At 38.5% G+C, this 19,949-nt stretch overlaps 1 long non-coding RNA gene across 1 annotated transcript in view; it reads left to right on the top strand.

Moving 5' to 3' along the window:
* Window positions 1-9,919: 9,919 nt before the first annotated feature.
* Window positions 9,920-19,949, top strand: part of LOC128787141 (uncharacterized) — a 44,376-nt gene continuing 34,346 nt past the window's right edge. Inside the window, exon 1 of the long non-coding RNA XR_008430582.1 lies at window positions 9,920-10,015. This is a non-coding gene — a long non-coding RNA (uncharacterized LOC128787141). The remainder of the gene's footprint in view (window positions 10,016-19,949) is intronic.

Here is a 19,949-nt window from a genome sequence, read left to right as displayed (position 1 = left end):
AAAGAAATTATGTCTTATCATTTGAAAGATGGAGCCATTGCATTGGCATTAAACAGCCTGTGCATTAGATCAGACAGCAAATGAGATATTGATAGAACTATTTTGAACAGTCAATAAGCTTTCTAATGATTGATAGCTTTGAGCTAACTCTGGCAATATCAACATCTGCACTTGGAAACTGGGGATTGAAACTGTAATGCAATATTCTCTTTGTGGAATTCATAAGCATAAGTCAAGTGTGGGCAGTGGCTCCAACTGAGGGATTTGCATTGGTCTCTTTCTTCATAGCATAAAGAAAGAATGACAGCAAACTTTGCTTGTTTTAATCTTTCCATCTAAATCCCACCAAAGCTGTATCTCAGAAGGTAAAAACAGGGAGAAGAAAGCCATGGAAGAAGCCAAGCTAAATCACTGAGCATGCTAGTCCCACAGATTTCAATAGAAGTCCAAACAATGCTACTGTTGCTAATGTAACAATTTTACAAACAGAGAACAAAAGTTTTCCCTTAGAATGTTTTACATAGTATATTCAAAGAGAAAAAAGCATCCATTGAGAGAAAAAAAGGAGCAGAGGAGAAAACAAATAGCCAGGACTTTTACAAGTGATGTCAAAAAATTATTCATGCACTCCTAAGATAGCTAGATTTTTAAAGATCATGTGCTTTGTGCTCTCACAGTATAAGCTTCTTTCACCTCATAAAGAATCCAATAAAGAGCCACTATTAAAAATATTCCTTGTAAAAAAATTCTTTTTATAAAATAATGTAAAAGGAATTTTAATTCCCTAATCTCCACCTATTAATGATTAAAATTAGTGATAGCATATTTATTTTAATTTAAATTTCCAAGCTCTCAAAGTGATAGCAATGCTCTGAGAACTCTATAAATCCTGTTTGAATTACATGTATTCATGTATAGTACTTCCTATTTGGTTAGCAACCAAGTTTCCTTTCAATTTCATCTGATATTGGAGAGGGAAAAAGGTGAAAACAGAAGTCTGGTAGTCTTTCCTCATTATTTATAAACAAGTACATCCCCTTGCAATCTAACTGAATTTGATATTACTATTCCTGGTTTATTAGCTCACACTTGCAAGAGATTTGCAATTCTCTATTAGTAAAATAAAATGCAAATGACATTAAGATTCTCCACAGCAGAGAGAAGGTCCTAAAGGATTACTTGGTCAAATTAACAGTTAGCAGTTTAAAACCTGAGCTGTATCAGATCACAACTACCATCATTGCTCCAATTGTCCCTAAGAGCAGTGATGATTCAGTACGCACAGGCACATTACCTTTTCTCCCTCTCTGCTCCTGACATGGATGCATTCTTGCCCCCCTCTACACAACGCAGAGCAGAAAGCTCCATGCCTGAACAGTTAGGGATTTTGTCTGGAAAACTGACTGTCAGCAGAGGTAGCTCTTCTTTCACTTACTTGGTGTTATGCCAGTATGAGCCTACAATCATCCATGACACTGCTCTTGATTTATGCTGACCAGGATCCACACCTAAGAAAAATACACTGTCATAATCTACTTAACAAATGCAAAATACTTCTTTCACCACTAGCATTTTGCCCCAAGGAGGTAACCTTCTTCTCTACTTCAGCACTTGCATGAGGTTTTTAAATCCCTCTCACAATGTCTTTCGTCTCTTTGCCTTTTCATAAACACGATGTTTGAACTGGGGTGTTTGGGTAATCATCTCTACTGCAAACTTCACAATATCCAAAACAAAAAAAGTGTTCATTTTTAATTTATACTCTTTACACACATGCAGAAAGCTGTTTGCATTTTAGTGCACTAAAACAACACAGTGGCAAGGTGTTCCAAATGCAGAGAGGTGATGTGGCAGGGTATAATAACAGCGAGATTACACATTGAAAAAGTAATTGAAGAGAAACAGTGAGGACAACAGACGTTTTGAAAATGAATGTCTGCTGTGTTCTTTGTTTATTTTTATTTTACTGACTCCTTCATCTAATATCAATAAATAAGCAGGCACTCCAGTTTATAAAGGTATCACATTCTAAGCAAGGAAATAAATACACTCTTCAAAATTTCTTCAAACACCTTCTAACACCACAATAGAAACAATTAGAAATGGTGATGTATTCATGAATAAAGAACAAGACTGGCACAGTGAAAAGAAAACAGACAGAAAATTTCCCAAATGGACATGTATTGTTTTTTATATTGAGAGTTGGAATCAATTTTGGTTAAATCTTTGGTTGTTAAAACTAATTTAAGGTGTTCATACCCTGTGAATTGTGCTGACTAACAGTAAAATGCTTGTTTATTTACAGCCATTGACAAGCAGTGTCAGGAGTCATGAATTGTAACTAAAATAGGTAGCATGGATTAGGAAAATAACAAAAAACTACAAAGTATGATTGCTTAAGTTTATAATGAGTTGCACTCCTCCAAAGGTTACTGGTGTGCATTTACAATGTATGCCACCTAGTGGGAGCAAAAATTTGATAAAAACATTAAAATATTTTAAAATGTTAAAAATTTAGCCTGCCATTCTGCAGTCTAGAGGGAAATTAGAACTTGCATTAGGTATTGAAGCACTGTGTTTACACACCAAGACCCTCAAAGGAAAGGGTTTCTGATTGACTATTATCTCCTCCTTGCTGCAAAACTTGAGTAAAAGTCAGTTAACTTATGTATGAAAAGCTGTTGTTTGATATCGATAGTTCATCATTTGCACTATGTCTGTACTGGAAACACAGCCGGCTGTAGGTAGTGAAGCACTTCTATTTCACAGACAGACAGACCTTTGAAACTCACTACGAAAGTTACAAAACAGACCTGTGAAATTCACTAAGAAAGTTACAAAATAGACCCATGAAACTTACTAAAATTCAAGTCAAAGACCAGATAAATTCAAGGATGGCAGACAAAAAAGTCAGCTACTACATACTCAGCTACTTCTAGTCTAGCAAGTCTCTTGAAAATACAAGACAAGACTAAGAGTATATGAAGTATTCTTCCACTAGTCTTGCTCCTACTGCAACTCAGTATTTGGGAAGTAGATGGACTTTTTTTATGTGATTTAGCTCAAAAATGCTTTGTTTACATAGCTTATGCCTTAGTTATTCGAGGGTAATACAGAAATACTGAACTTTTGCTCAGCAAAGTTCATAGGCACATTGATATAAAGTACGGAGTAAACATACAGGAATAAGATTTAATATTTATGATACAAGGCAATGAGCTGTAATCTCATTACCTGACCTTCAAAAAAAATAAAATTCTGGAAACGGAGGAAGTGCCACTCCATAATCTTGGCTTAAAATCTAATCATCTTGTATAATTAGCTCAGGCATGGCAAGTAGCATGAGACTGGAGGATGAAAACAAGGGCCTGGAGGTCTCGGCCCAGGTACACTTCACAGCACGGCCACAAGGAGAGCCGCCTGCCTGCCCTCAGCTCGCCGTGGCTGAGGAAACAAGCGGTGTGCAGCTTGATGCTGCTTCCCCGGCGGCCAGCTCGCACGGAGTTACAGCACCTGGAGAACTCCTCTCAAGGCTTGTCTATGCCTTCCCTGCTAAAGGAGCCGCAGAGCTCTCTGGTACCGCGGCAGAGCCTGCGGAAGGGGAAAATGGGCGCAGAGAAAGCGCCTCCGGCCTACACGCCCTGCCCCAGCCTGGGCCCGGCACAGGGCAAAGCGCGGGCGCTCCTCCGGCCTCGCCTGATGGCACCTGGCCCGCCCGGCCCCTGTCCCAGTCTTTTCCTCTCCTCTGCCTCCAGCCCTGCTCAACTCCAAAGGATTCACAGGCTGGGCTCTGCCGGGAATCAGTCACTCGAATACAAGAGAACGTGCCCAAGCACTTGCCGTGAGCACAGGCAGCGAGGAGACAGGTGAAGGTTGTATTTCCTCCTGTCTCTCCTCCCAGGAACACTGGGTTCTTGGTCCGCTCAGTGAGCACCGCTTCGCTCTCAGCCCAGGCAGCCCAGAAGTGCTTTTCCCGAGCCCGTCCTGGGGCGCCTGAGGGCTGAGGGCCCGCACCTGGAGCGACGCATCCCCAGGGCACCTCCGGGGCCGGGCGAGGCACGGCCTGCCCTCCGGGAGCGCTCCCGAGGAAAACGAACGGGAACATCGCCATCGCCACCGGGAGCGCTCCGACCTTCGCCAGGCTCCTACCATCAGGTGCCACTGCTGTTATTCCCTTTTGTGCTCTCGTCAGCAGCGAGTGCTTTGTTTTTCGCAATTCCCCGAGAGTATTGCGAGCCCCCCCGGTGTTACTCTGCTTTTTGTGTCCTTTGTTCCTCAAGTAAGAGGATGCTTTAAAAGAAATTCTCTTCCTTTAATTAAATCAAGGCTATTGCTGCTGTGATTTGTCTCGCTCTTGTCTTAAGAGAAAACTTCAAAATTACTTCTGCCAGGGCTTTGAGTGCTGAAGAAGAGGGCAAAGAGGAGAGAGAAGGTCTCATGCTACTCAAGAATAACTCTACTTTCAAAAGAACCTTCTTCATTCAATCATATCTGAAATATCTTTATCGCAGATATACACATTCCCTTTTGTATGTTGTTTCAGTTTTTTCTTTGTGCAACTTGAGATATTCTTCATATAAGATCTGAAATGTTGGAGACAGTAGATGCATTTTTCAATTTATTCTGATGGGGTTTTTTACATGAACTATCACACAAATATGAAAGCAGTTCACAATGCATTTCAGTCCTATAAATTCATTTCACTTTCTAAGATTTGGTCACAGTTTTTTCTTCACTTATATTCTTCTGCCTCAGGGATAAGAGTCAGTAAACTGAAGCAAGACACTGTTTTCATTATTTTGGGCCAGCTAAAGAAAAGTAAATTAACACATTTATTCAGGTTTTGTGTAGGTAGTAGAAGACATCCTCACCTCTTGTCAGCTCCTTATGGGAAGAAAACAGACTTTTTCATAAGCAAAGCACAAAGGCAGATAATTAGTCTGTGTGTTTAGGGGGTCTGATTCTCAGTGGTATTGAAGGTTTGTCATATTATATGTTGATAATCAAACTACTGATCCAAGTAGTAAAATGTGAATTTTGACACTACATTTTAGACCACCACATTCTAAAATATGATGTGTAGATGTGGAGAACAAAAAAATGAGCAGGGGAAATAAGAAAAACACCTGTAACAGTAGAAGGAAGCATCAAGGCTCTTTGTATCATTATGTTGGGTTTACCAGGATGTCTTAAAGGAGGCATTGACATTTTCTGCAAATACTGTTAGAGGATGCATTTCCAAATCATTCTATGTTTTACAAAGGAACATTTCTGAAAAGAAATAGGCTTTCTGAGAGCATGCCTTCAGCTAGTAAGGTAGTCCAATGAGAAGCTGGGACCAAACAGGGGCTTGTTGTGCTACATTCATGGTCCTGTCTGAATCCTCTGGGCTGGGTCTAGGGTTTGGCTGACCCCACAGGTGGTTTGGGGAGCCCCTGTTCCATGAGTTTCCAGTGTGATTCCCTGAAATTGTTACTCCTCAGTCAGAGAAGTGTTGAAAGAAAGGAGGATGGAGGGTAGCAGAAGTACCCCTATGTACAACAGGTTGCTTGGCTGACATTTTAATTTGAAACCATCATACCGCAATAGAAACAAGTGCTCCAAAGAGCTGGAGACTTACCTGGTACAGATTGATAGAAAACCATGGAAAATAATTTTCCATCTCTTGTTTTGGTCCATGTGGTTTGAAACTTACTGTATTTCAATTCTAATTGACCTGCTTCCAAGGCAGTACATGGAAAAGAAAACAGGGAAAAGCATCACTAAAAATAATGTACTGAAGAATGTGAAGTCAGTTTTGGTCAGCACATCTAAGCAAACAAAATCAAAATGGTTGAGCATGATCTCCCAGTGGACTGGTAACTAAACCAAAAATTACACTGTTGTCTTGCATTTTTGGCTGACCTAGCCTGTAAAGCAGATTTAAATTTTGGAAGAAAAACCTACTACTGTTTTGTAACTCCTCCAATTCTTTTCCAGCCTATAAGGTATCTTGATGTAACTCAGTGTAATTTAAACTTTAAGCTGACTAAATTTTCAGAACTCGATAACTCTGCTGTACCGTATCTTCTTTTTTAAGGTATTGAAATGTATTTGTTTTGTCTAGCCTTCTGTGACCTGTTGATCATCTACCTCCTTTTGCTCAACATTATTTTCTGAAGAAAAGTAGTACTAGTACACCTAGTCACAGCATGCTATAAAGAAAAAAAATCTCTACAGTGGCTATTTTGGATCAGTGATGTTTTATGACAACAAATAAAATGTGTATGAGGGAAGTTTGATCTGAGTCCACTTAAATTTTAAGAAAAATAACGGCCCATAAAATTTGTAGAAATGAGCAACAAATCTGCTTTCAGACCTTCTGATGTCTTAACAATATACTTTTTTTCTCTTCACGGGTAAGTTGTTTTCAGATCTAGAGATAAATTGAAAATGTAAAGCTGACACAAAATTTGTGTCTATTAAATTCTAAAAATGTTATATCAGACGCTTAACACATTACCCTTTTCCTAGTGAATATTACAGTAGTTCCACAAAGAGGACATTAGGGCCAAGATGAAATTTAAGACTAATAAATCAAGTGGGTTTGCAAGAGATAAAGCACTAGAGGTTTTGGGGTGATCTACTTCTGAGTTATTGAAGAGAAAGAAGTATTTTGTTATTGCCACCAAATTGACTTTAAGTTTCTTCTCACTTAGCTTTATCCATAAGAAAAAGACTGATGGTCCTCTTACTTACTTGCTAGTGGCTACATCAAAAAAAAAAAAAAAATAGAGGTGTAATACCTATTTAAAATATTCAATGTTGTTAATGAAATTTCATGAGCAAACTTATCTCTGCTTTACTGTACCAGAGATTTTCAAAGCCTTATAGAGGGAAAATTGTATCAATGATACCAAGAAGGCACTAAGTGTCCTCAGCTACTATAAATTCAAGGGTGAGTGCATAATGATGGCATTCATACAGGCTTGCTAATAGCTAGATCAATGATACTTGTCACATGAATAGTTTCCTGGGCTACTTCTCAGAGTTAATTTTTATGGTATTGCTTGAAAAAACACATTTAGCTTTTGGGTTCCTTGTATTGATTTTTGTTTTTCTAAGTGTAATGCTTGTTTCACCCTAATATGTAAGTGTTTCCTTAAAGTGGATCTATAATGAGGGAGTTTAGACTGTGTTTCTTACCTATCTCTGCTCACTATTAGCCCTGGACTCCCAAGGGTACCTTGTGCAGTGAACTATGATAATGAGGTTGATGGTTCATAAAAGGGCTGATGTGAAAAATTACTGACCTGTTTTGGAGATTAAGTAACAGCACCTTCATCAAAGTCTGCATATCACTTTTTGTTCAGCACAATGCTTGTAAGTATGGTGGTTGTGCTGTTGAGTGTTCCATGTGCCAAGCTGATGAAGAAAACATTTGCAAAATAGAACTAGTGATGTGATTAGTTGTGCTTCTCCCAAGACAAAACACATCACTCTGTAATACAAAATGTGCAATGGGTTAAAAATGTATGCAGCTTCTTGCAAGATCTTTAGGTCTTCCTATGCCTGCATCTTTAGCTGGGAGAGTTTTGGAAGGTGCAGGTTAACAAACTCACTTCCCCATAATACAGATGCTGCCCTTTTGCCCTATAAAAATACCTGTGATATTTGATTAAGCTGCAGCAGTATCAGTTGGTTCTCTACCTATAAACAGGCTTTCTTGTAACCATTCTCTTTATGAGACACTATGCTTTCTCTCAGTAAGTGGGACATTTATTCCTTTCTCTGATCTTGCTTTTGGTGGTAATGCAACACACCTATTGATTCAAATTTAAAATCCCAAGCAGTACAGATTTAGTAAAAATGAATTGCTTGTCATCTGTAGGACATCTGTATAGATGTTTTTTTTAATATTTGTCCATCAATTGGTTTTTGAAGGTAGCCAATAGAAATTATATCAACTGTGTATTTTATTTCCTTGATATTTTGCTGGAAATTTTTAAACCTTCTCATTTATGCCTGCCAGACTTCAGCTGGGCACATTTTTATGGGTGAAGAATGGCTCTGTGATACACAATGTGTATTTACATGTGTACCACAATAATATATGGTTTTCTACAGGAAGCATAAAAGCTGTTGTCATACTCTTAGTAGTGTTAGATGATGCCTAATTTGTCATTTTATTTTTGGAACATTCAGCAGGCTGAGCTTCATTGTCCTACTGATGTAGCCAACAGAGAGTTTGCATTGATAGTCTTCCCTCATTAGCATTGACACTGCTGGTTGTGCTAGCTTTCATCTCTCCCCATAGCTGTTGCTTTGGGTTTTTTGCTACAAGGGCTCTCAAGCATTGAAATGAGCACAACTCACTGTTGTCCCCTTGCTGCAGTGGGATTGTCATTTCTGTCCTTCATGATGTCTCACATGCATACAATTCCTGAGGAAAAAATGAATTCTGTGAAGTATCTTGCATAATTGTCTGTTCCTCTGTGATGTGTATAATGATGTGTAACATTATTTTGGAAAGTCATTATCAAAAGTTGAATCCTCGCTGTATTCCTGCTTCATGTTTTATCAACATAGTTGGCAGGCAATTGTCACAGTCCCTTCTGCAAAGACATACTCCCCTCTCTAAACAACTGGATGGTTTTGCTGAGCTTATCTCTGACAAAGTGCCACAAAATAAAAAGAGGCTTTCTGCACAGATAGTGGTATTGAGTAGTACAGGAATATTGGCACCACCAACAAAATAGGGCTGCGAAGTGCTAGGTAGATATTGTGGCAGTGGTAGAGCAGTGAAAGAACTTGTACTGAAAATGTCACATACAAGGAAGCCTTTTAATTTCTTCAGTACTTTTCACGTTCTCTGTGTGTTTTAGACCTATCACTACTTAGTGTGGGTTTAAAAAAAATGTAAATGGAATATGAATTATTTTGGAAGTACAATACTCTACATTTCGTACTCAGTAGGCCTTTGTGAAGATGAGAGTAAGCTTACTTGAAGTGAAAGTCAAGGTAGGTTTCCAAAAGATGAGCTTCAACACTTCATACATTTTATATGTGAATGAGTGATTTGTATGTACCCAGGAAAAAAATCTTGTACTATGAAGAATGAGTCTTGAATGTCAGTATTTTGAAGCTTCTGGCTTTTGATTTACCAGTTGCTTCCAATATTGATAGCCATCTTCAAAATTTGAGCACCATGCTTCTTTATTTTTATTTATATCAACTCACAACTCATGCTAAGAACAACAAAACTCTTGAAAATGCATTTTGCCTTCAGATGAATATGGTCCACTTGTGAGAAATGCTAATGAACATAAATCTGTTTCTTATTATTTGTTTTAATAACCAAATAATCAGTATTGATTTTCGAGGTTTGAAATTATATTTTAAAATACATTAAAATTTATATTAAAAATTCTTTCTTCCAAAATGAGTAATCAAGATTTGAAAGCAGGTGTTATGGCAGCCCAAGCCTCCAGATCATTCTGTATTCTGCTGATAAGTACATCGAGACAAACCCATCTCTGTCAATCGCCCAGCTTGGAGCAGAGCCTTACCATTGCATAGTTTGTATTAATGAGTATTGCAGCATCTGTTGAAGAGATGCAGAGATGAACTTTTCCTTGCAGGGAGGGTCTACATGCCTGGAATACAGTAGCATGATATGTTATGCAGGGGTTTAATGGAACTGCATTACAAACAATATATTTACCCTCTTATGTGGGTAAATAATGGTTAGATCAACCTAGAAATTTACTGATATGTTGTTCAGAAGTATGTGTGCTAATAATGATGTAGCTGAGTTAAGGAAGCAGAAAGAAGAGATTGTCAATCAAAAATTCAAAAATAGAATTACTTTGATTAAACCTTAAATGCTGTGTATGTGATGCATTAACATGTGTGGCTCCCATTTCAATAGGAGTAACTATGCCAAGACTGATGAATGGCATTTTGTGAAAATCTGTCCACACCAGAAAGACTGGGTATCTGTCATTCAGAGATTCTGCTAGTGCCATTTAAACAGGTATGATACAAGTAGCTATTTTATTTACATAAATTTTCTTCTTATGATGTAAGTTCTAGTAAATGAGGGAATTCTTGAATTCTTAGGCTTCCAATGACTTGTCTGGGCTATAGTGTGGTAACAGATTACTCACTTACTTTATTTTTCAAACAGACTTTGTTTTTAGAGACTCTAAAAAGTCACTCAGAAGCATCAGTGTGGGAAGAGCCCTGTTTTGACTTCCTATCCCAATTAATTATAGCGAACTTCAAACACAGTATTTTATAAAGTTGTAGAACCATAGAATATTTTGGGTTGGAAGGGACCTTTAAAGGCCTTCTGGTCCAACCCCTGAAATGAGCAGAGACATCTTCAACTAGATTAGATTGATCAGAGCCCCATCCAATCTGACCCTGAGTGTTTCCAGGGATCCCACTGGGTAAGTAATTGATGCAGTTGTTAAACAGTACTGGTCCCACTACAGACTCCTGAGAGACACTGCTCATTTCACGGTACTTTGTTTCTGAGTATAAACCAGCTTTCTATAATCTATCATATTCTTCCTCGATATATTCCTTTACCTAGTCAAATAGATAAAGGGCTGCAGCTATTAGTAATAACACTATCATCTGATTCTCTTGATCATATTCAGGAGCTCGAACAGAACATATTTTTGCTGTTGTCATGGTCAGACGATGGGATGCTTTTCCAGTCCTTCAAAGTCCTTAATTTCTTCAAGTGGTGTGGTTCCATTTGTATAGCATGGTTTTCCATAACACTAATCCACATAACTCCCTCAAAGAAAAAACTGAAGAGGGCTCAGGATAATGCATTTAGATACTTTTTTGTCCTTATGGAATTCAAAAATTTGCAAAAAATTACCGCATGCTCATGCTCATAGTCTACTGATTACTTGAAAAGATGTTTAAAGGATAAATTAGGGATCAGACAATTTGAACTAGTTCAGAAAAATGTTTAAATGACAGGAAAAACTATAGTATGTGCAGCCTGGTCCTGGCTTGTCCTGGTTTCAGATGGGATAGAGTTAATTTTCTTCTTAGCAGATGGTATAGAGCTGGGGTTTGGATTCAGTATGAGAATAGTGCTGATAACTCACTGATGTTTTGGTTTTTAGTGTTTATTCTAAATCAATAACATTTCTGTGCCCCATGCTCTGGCAGTGAGCAGGTGCACAGGAAGGGAGCATGGGCAGGACAGAATGACACAAAATCAATTAGCTTGGAAAGGCCTCTGAGATTGAGTCCAACCTATGACCACACTGAGTGCCACAACCAGTCATATCTTGAGCAGCTTCAGGGATGGTGACTCCACCACCTTGCTGGGCAGCCCATTCCAATATTTAACACCCTTTTCTGTGAAGAAATTCCTCCTAATGTCCAACCTGAACTGGCACAGCTTGAGGCCATTTCCTCTCATTCTGTCACAGGTTGCCTGGGAGAGGAGGCTGACTCCCGCCTGCCTACAGCCTCCTGTCAGGGAACTGTAGTCTGTGAATACATTTCTCATCCATATTCTTGTAAGTTCTGTACAGTACAGTAACAAAACTATTCAGAGTTCAGAAGACACCCTTAATTATCACTATAATACTGCAGAAAAATGATTCTATATTTTGGAAAATAATTGACTACAGATATTAAGTGTGTATCTACAAGTTCATAAAGAACTCTTCATCTCACTGCCTGGAAACCAAGTCCTAACTAGGCAAAGATATTGCAAGAAATTTTTTCTGAATGCAAATAATAAATAAAAACCAGTTCAAATAGGAATTTTATCTAACCTCCTATTGCTAGGTATTACTCACTTTATTTGTATGGCTATTTCATTTACTGCCAGCTATGAGGTGGTTATTATACAAGGAATTATACAAGGAAAAAAGTAGTGGGTTGAGTCCAGTAAGAAGCTGGAAAAAAATCTTGTGATGTTTATGAGAATTTTGGTGAGATTTCTGACATTATTATCTGAAAGAGGGATACTTTCATGTGTAGTTAATACTTTCAGATGTCTGCAACTCTTCATAGTACTTATGACTTCTAAATGACATCCAAATAGTTCTTGGGTATTAACATAGACGGAATTCTCAGACTCAATTGCTTAGGGTTTCTGCTCACTTTGTCCTCCCTTCACCATTACTCCTTCTAAGAAAAAGTACTATGAAATGTCAATTTGAGAGTTTTTCTAAAGCTGAACTGATATTTATGGTATGTCAAGTCCATACCATCCTGCAGATAGCTTTTCACTGAATATTTCAGGCACTAGACCTGACAATTTTAAATACAGCAAATTAAGACCAGTACTTTACACCCACTGGTAATACTGGGAAGCAGTGTTCAGACATGATGGTGCTCCTGGACTCAATGCAGCCCAGTCAAAGTGGGCGTCAGAGCAGTTGAAATCCAACTGATGTCTCCTGAACCAAGGTACAGGAGGGCTCATAAGTGCTGGCAGTGCAGAACATTTTGTGTTTATCTCCTACAGCAAACAAGCCCTTGTGTCCCTTTGATTTTTAAACCAGCCTGCTCCATCTGGCACAGTCTGCGTTTCCAAATAAGGTTTATGTCTCTGTTGCCTGCCTAAGGAACAATGGAAAAAGGACCCTTAGAAGGAACTTAAACTAAGGTTCCTGCACAAATTACTAATTTCCCCTGTTACAATTTTACCTAACTGTGGTGCCTGCTTTTAGGGGAAAGACAGAAATTTCATCATCTAACCATATCTATTGTTTTCCAGAGCAGTGCAAATATTTGCCAGAACAATTCAGATTGTTCTAGAAAAAGGGTAATGGTGTCACGGGGAGGTAAAAAGAGAAAGATCCTCAACAACCTAATAACTTAGTTGATTTTTAGCATAATGGAATTACCATAACTCACAAATCTAGATAAGTTAGGAAATTAAACATTGCAGTGGGAGACACTGAGAATGACCAGCATGCAGCAGAAAAGAAATTTGGATTATACCAAAACTCAAACAACTATGCTCTTTGTTTTCCCACTTTAAAGTGTCCTCATTGTCCCCAGAATCTGAACATTCTTGTAGTCTTGAAGATCATCATTTTCATATGAGGTTGTAAAATCTTTCTACTCAACTTTTTTAAATCTATGAGGTGTTTAAATGGGTTTTGTAATTGCAGAATGATCATGAATAAGTAGATGTATCATGGTTCTTATTGGGCATGATAGTCATTATTTGTATACTTCTGTCATGTTGTTTCTTAGTCTGTTCCTTGAACAGATTAGTTCTGTTCTGTACATTCATTTTCTCTTGAAAGTTGTCCATTCCCTTAGACTTCTCTTAACTGTGTTTGGAATTCTTGTATGCCTGCACTTCCCTCTCAAAAGCGATGGGGAGGGAAAGTGTTATTTTTCATGAATACTGATAATTGATTTAATGACGTATTTTCAATTATTTGCTACCTCGGTCTTTCTGTTTATCTTGTACTTCACTACTGACGAAAATGTAGTAGGTATTTTTAGTGATGTTTCTAATTCAAAATCTTTCTTCCCTCACTTACAGGATATTTACAATCACTAATTATTTATTCAGTATACACAATGCTTTTGTCATAGAATGACAGCAGCCACTGTGTTCTATCTCTCCTTTTGACATTCTCTCAGTCATTTTTTTAGGCTTGAACAACCTAAATATTCTGCTGTCTGCAAATGCTGCCACTTGCATTCTGTTATTTAATAGTGATGTACAGATTCTGCTGTGACATCTTCAGTTGAGGCATCTAGTTTTCAAACCAGATTTTCTTCCAGTTTATTGCGTTACTATACTTATTTACATGGGCAAAAAATGGCCCCAGCAAATGGCAAATGATGTAATTGTAAGTATCTGCTGTCAGTGCTTGAAAACACTACACGAATTTTGACAAGCAGGGGCAAATTAATATTTTTGGAAGTCCTAGTTATACAGCAGTTGTCAGGGGGGAAAAAAGGTGGGGCAGGGAAAGGGAGGGAATACTGTCAGTCTTTGGCAGTGAAATAATGTACCAGAAGTCTTAACAAGACCCTATTTAGTGACTTTCTGAAACAAGGCACTGTAGATTGAATAAATGATTTTATAAATGCATGGAAATTATGAAACTGACTTTCAAAAATTTACAGACCCTATCCGACAACTGATTAAAATACAGCCTTCCTAAACATCTCCTCATTCTGTGTCAGCCTTAAAAGGATGATCTGGCCTTGTGCCTCAGTATCATAGTTCATAGAAGCAGGCTGGAGAGGATACAGAGAAGGGCCGCAACAATGATATTCAAAGGGTTGGAAAGCTGCCCTGTGAGGCAAGACTGAGAGAGCTGGGTTTAGGCAGCCTTGAGAAAATAAGGTTTAGGGGAGACTTTATCACTGTGTCCCAGTATTCAGGGGTGGCTACAGATGAAAACTGCCTTTTTATCAATAGTCATGTGGAAAAGAGGAAAGGGAATGGTACAAGTCATTCCATGGGAGATTCTGACTGAACATGGGAAGAAAGCTGCTCACAATGAGAACAATCATCCATTTGAATAACCTCCCCAGGGAAGTGGAGAATTCTGCAACACCGGATATTTTAAGATTGAGATGGACAGGGTACTGCCCTATCTTCTCTAGACAATGCTTTTACCAAGAAAGGTTGGACCAAGTGATCCTTGAGGTCCTTTCCAACCTAGTGTTCTGTCTTAATCTAATCTGGCCTGGTCTTATTCTCACTAAACCTTACAGGTTAGATGTCTTGATTGGATTTTATCTTCCAGATTGGTATTCCTACTTGAAAAGCAGAAGGTGTATATCCTAGGGAACTTCTCCCCAAAAGTAAGTCTGTGACAATGCAGGAGGCATTTAGCAAATTAAACATACTTGTTCCTGGATGGTTTTGGTTTCATGACTTTTGGTGATGTTGATATATTTGAGGCACACCCATCTTGTATCCACAGTCAGCTTTATGTGGAATGTCATACTTAGGATAGATCAGATCCATTATATGCAGTCTGCAGAATTTTCCTGTTCCATGTGTGTGCTGGTTTTGCCTGGGGTAGAGTTAATTTTCTTCCCAGGGGCTGATGTGGGACTGTGTTTTCAATTTGTGCTGAACACAGTGTTGATAATATAGAGATATTTATAGAGAGAAGGGCGTACACAGACCCAAGGCCATTCCTGCTTTTAATATGGCATGCTGGTGAGTAAAACAGGGATGCCTGGAAGGTTGGGAGGAGACACAGCCTGGACAGATGACCCAAAGTGATCCAAAGAGACATTCCAGACTATGTGACATCATGCTCAGTATATAAAGTTGCAAGAAGAAGGGGAACATTTGCAGTGATAGTGTTTGTCTTCCCAAGATGCTGTTATGTGTGATGGGGCTCTGCTGTCCTGGATGGTTGAACACCCACCTGCCCATGGGGAGCACCAAATTGATTCCTTATTTTGATTTGCTTGTACATGCAGTTTTTGCTTTACTTATTAAACTGTCTGAATCTCGACCAACAAGTTTTATAGCTTTTGCCCTGCCAGTTCTCTCCCCAGTCCTACTCATGGGGAAGTGAGGGAGTAGCTGCATGGGGCTTGGTTCATGGCTGGGGAAAATCACAGCAGCGTGCCAGGGTGGCAAATTGCCCTAATCTGTTAGATAATGGAAAAGTATCAAATATCAAAAGTGGAATGCCTATGCCCAGCCTCAGATATTGCATGAAATTTAGGTTTAGATTCAAATCTAAATTTGGTATGAAATTTTGCTTATAATTTTAGCAAATGTAAATGTGTAACAAAAACATGATAAACTCAATTAGTTAGCATAATAAACTCAATTAGTTATACCTCATTTTTTTTTTAAGATTGCTCTTTGAATAACATGTCAACCAGTTAGAGTGGTTTGATAAATATTCCAGCTACACATCCCCCTAGCCAGTAGCAAACAACCTTTTTCCTCCCCCAGTATATTTTCAAAGCAAAGTCATCAGCAAGGTACTAATAAGCCTCTGATTTAGTCATGCAGCTTGCAGTGAACCCTCAAGCTGAAGGCTGTGTGTATATATAATTTCCTACCTGCTTCTCTGAGCTACAAGCTCTTTCTATCAAGGTAAAGTGCACTAAACTAGCTCGTAATTCTTCTGTCTGCTTTGTGCTGCTTGAGAGGCTTTAAAGAGAAGTAATCAATTTCCCAAACGAATGAAGAACAGCCATGACCCTGCATCATGCACAGTGAAGAATTCACTTGTGAAAATTCTCTGCATATATGTAACTCCTCACCTGTTACACAGCTGCAAAAGCATCAGGGTCCTTGAGGTGATATTGTATGCTGAATAAAGGAGAATGACGTAAGATAAGAATCAATATTGTACTTTTCTGAAGTGAAATCATGTCTAATCTTGAATTGGGTATGATAGGAAATGAAACTTGCTGGGAAAATCCATTCTGATTCATAGGTGCTGTGTCTTTCTCCCTGCTACTGATTTAAGTTTAAAATTGCAAGGTCACATACTGTGGGATTATTTCACATCAAAAAATGCTTTATGCAGAGTGTTTGCAAATGGGGACTAAGGCTGTAAGTGTGTTTGAGTGAGAAGAGAGAACTACCAGTCCATTTGTTTGGCCACAATTTCTAAAAATGCATATGTTGAAAAGCTTAATGAAATAAGGGCTTATATGGATGTATTTATTTATAAAATTTATAAAATTATGATCAGCCTACCAAAAGTGCTGGCAGGGAAGGGTGGGTAACTATGAGGTTGTGTCTTCCTCTGCATGACACATAAAACAAAGGAAAGGCCAAACCAGCTATACAGAAATCGTATTTCTAAAGACCTTCCCTACCTGTGTACACATTTATCCCATTTCAATTATCACCCTTTGTAATTGGTATTGAAGACTGATTCTGCAGCCAGAAGAAGCTCTTTCTCTACACTTTTGTAATTTCTAATACTCCATGATACAATGACCAGGAATTAAGTGGAAAAACCACTTTTGCCACGATGAAATTCTGCTTTAGGGAATCACCACTTGTATTGTGCTGTCAGAGAAATAGCTGATAAAGTTGACTAAGATGTAACACATGATTAATCACCTTTTCTTAGAGTTCCAAGTGTAATGATTTTTTTTTGTTTGTTTGTTATTACTTTTCCTCTCTCTTGTCTGTCATATAAAACTCATAAAATGCAGGGAGTTTTACCCCTAAGAGAAATTTCCTAGACACATAATCACTGTATAACCCAAAGAGACCTGAATTTTTGCATGAATTAGAACTTCTCAGAATCTTCAAAAAGAAGAAAAAAAGGAAATTAAATTATTGAGTGCCTGCCTGCTGATCAATGTCAGCTGCCTGCTGACACTGATCTCAAAGTTCAGCATCACCTTTTCCTTACACTCCTTTTCACCTTTCAGATTGCTTATAAAGTAACCACCTGTAAACTTCCTTTACAAATCTCTTCTCTATTTCTTTCCAGATATGCTAGTTTAAAAAAAACTACTATTTAAGGGCATATCTAATTAACAATTAGATTCATTGGTGGTTGTGTCCTCAGGAAGGTGCATATTTCCCTATTAGTAAGTAATCAGCATCACAAATCAAAACAGCTACGAGCTGGGCTATTGATCAAGTGAATAACTTTGTTTGCAAAGCTCCATGATCTAATATTAGCTCACAGTGTTGTTTCCTCCAGCTAGATACTTTCCTGTAAAGCAGTCTGTTCAACTTTATTTACTATACCTAGGTGTGATTGACAGTTAAAAAAAATGTTGAGGGAAACTGCATTTTTGTGACCTTGCCTTTTAATGGGTAATAAAGTTTTAAAACTATAAGTCCATGACCTACTAGGGCTCTTCTTGGGTTTATTCTTTCAAGGCAAATACATCAGTGTACTCAAGTACCTTTGCTCGCCAGCATCAGAGTGGCAAGTCAGGGAGTTAACCCAGAGACTCAGCAAATTTTCAGATCACTGCTTATTTCAGAATTTTTGGAGAACTAGTCTTGAAAATAGAGATATTTAGGGGAGGGGCTGCAATGAGGCAAAGGATGGTGGCCTTGTGATCATTCATAGACCTTAAATAAACTTTTTCTAATGAATGGTATGATTTGGGCTCAAACTTGAAAACCAATTAACCCTGTGGAACTGTAGCCCCTTCAGTTTGTGAGCTATTTCTCTATAAAAGCACAAAAGACCTGTGTGACTGATCCCCTGCATGCTGCTTATACCACCCAGTCTCATAGATATGGCTGAAAACACTAAAAAACTGCCTTGTTTTCAGAGTTCAAGATGAAAATAAAGTAATCCTTTGAAGGTGGAATCAACTGGCAAACCGGGAGCCAGATCTGTGGACTGGGATAGATGGGAAGAGTGTCGCCCATTTGAAAATGTGCAACACCAGACTCTGAGTAAGCAGGAAAGGAAGCTTGCTCAGTTTTCAACAAGGGGCATGGTTCAGGTCATGCAAGCGGGGTTTGGGGTTACAAGCTTTTTTCTGACACGGAACAAGATGTTCTTCTGTTTTGTAGCAGAACTCTTACCTATTAAGTAGCCTTAATGGAAGGATGAGGAAAAGAAACATTCTTGCTTCCATGGTCTGTTTCAAGTCTGGCCAGACATTGGTGCTGTATGACTGCCACATATTCAGTATTTTGAATGTCCCAAAGACAGGTTAAAAATATGCAATGTTTTCTAAAACTTTCAAAATCTACTGAAGTCTTTATCAGTAAACAGTGTTAGCTCTGGTGAATCTAGCTTTCACAAAGCATCGCTGGAATGCAGGCACTGATTCAGCTGCAGTCCATAAAAAGCAGAGCTTAGACTAATCAGAAATGTGTTCATTGTAATCTACAAATTAAAGGGTACACTTGAAACTCAAAATGTTGTCACGGATTATGACTGGAAGTTTCTCATTGGTGACCAATTAGGTAGGATTTTTTTTTGTTTTGCTATGTTATTTGGTTTTCTTCCTGCCGTATATTGGTCTCTAAACATTCTTCAGATCTGCTCTCACAATTGGGAGCTGTGGGGAGAACAGCTGTGACCTGGCCACAGCAGCTGGAGTCAGCTCCATAATGAAGTTGTGGGAGGAAGCAGAGGTGGGAAGGACATGATGCCTTATAGCAAGTGAGTTCCATAAATCCTAAATGCCAGTTGCTCTGTGCCTAGGGGACTTTAGGTGTGAGAAAGGATGTTCAAGTTTTCAGGGTGTGAGAAACCAGCTTTGTTAAAGTGTGCTCTGCCCAGCAGTTCAGTGCGTGGTCTTGGTTGATAACAGATTGATGGTGTGGGACTTGGGATTAGTCACTTCTCTGTTCCTCACAAATGTGAGTTTTTTTCCCTTGGAACTTGTACTTACACAAACAAATGCAAGCATATGAGTGTATATACATGTGTGTGTACAGGTACTTATATAGCTCTTTCTTCTCCATTGCTGGTAAAGAACAGTACACTGAAAAGTGTTCTTTCAAAGGACTGCATAAGGACAGCATTTTATATTGCAGTTCATCTTTTCAACACACTTGATTTGAATCCTTCCCCTTCTGTCAGTCCTTTGTTAGCCAAGTTATTGAATGACTACCTCAGTGAGCTTCCAAGGCATCAGCAGAGTATCTTTAGTGCCATCTCTTCATGGTTCTGCAGTGAACTCTACTCATGTTCTGTGTATTTTGGAAGTCGTTTGTGACAGAGCAGTGATGGCTGCAGTAAATTCAACACACAAAGTCCCTGACCCAAGGACCACAAAAAAAAGTAGTTATCAGGATAAGTTTAAGTGTAAAGATACTGTAATTTTTGAGGGCACTCAAAGAGTGGTGCTATGAGTTTGCTGATATTTCATTCTAGGGACTTAACCATAAAACCCCTTTTCTTGCAATTTATTTAATAAGATGATGTTAATGTTCCCTCTGTGTTTTCAGCTAATTAATGTAATCACCAAGAAAGACTCACAATTATCTGTTTTTCACTAGTACACTCAGTACTTCCCATGCAGAGAGC

Source organism: Vidua chalybeata, chromosome 4 (assembly GCF_026979565.1).
Source record: "Vidua chalybeata isolate OUT-0048 chromosome 4, bVidCha1 merged haplotype, whole genome shotgun sequence".
NCBI classification, from domain to species: Eukaryota; Metazoa; Chordata; class Aves; order Passeriformes; family Viduidae; genus Vidua; species Vidua chalybeata.
This window is presented reverse-complemented; position numbering and strand designations above follow the sequence as displayed.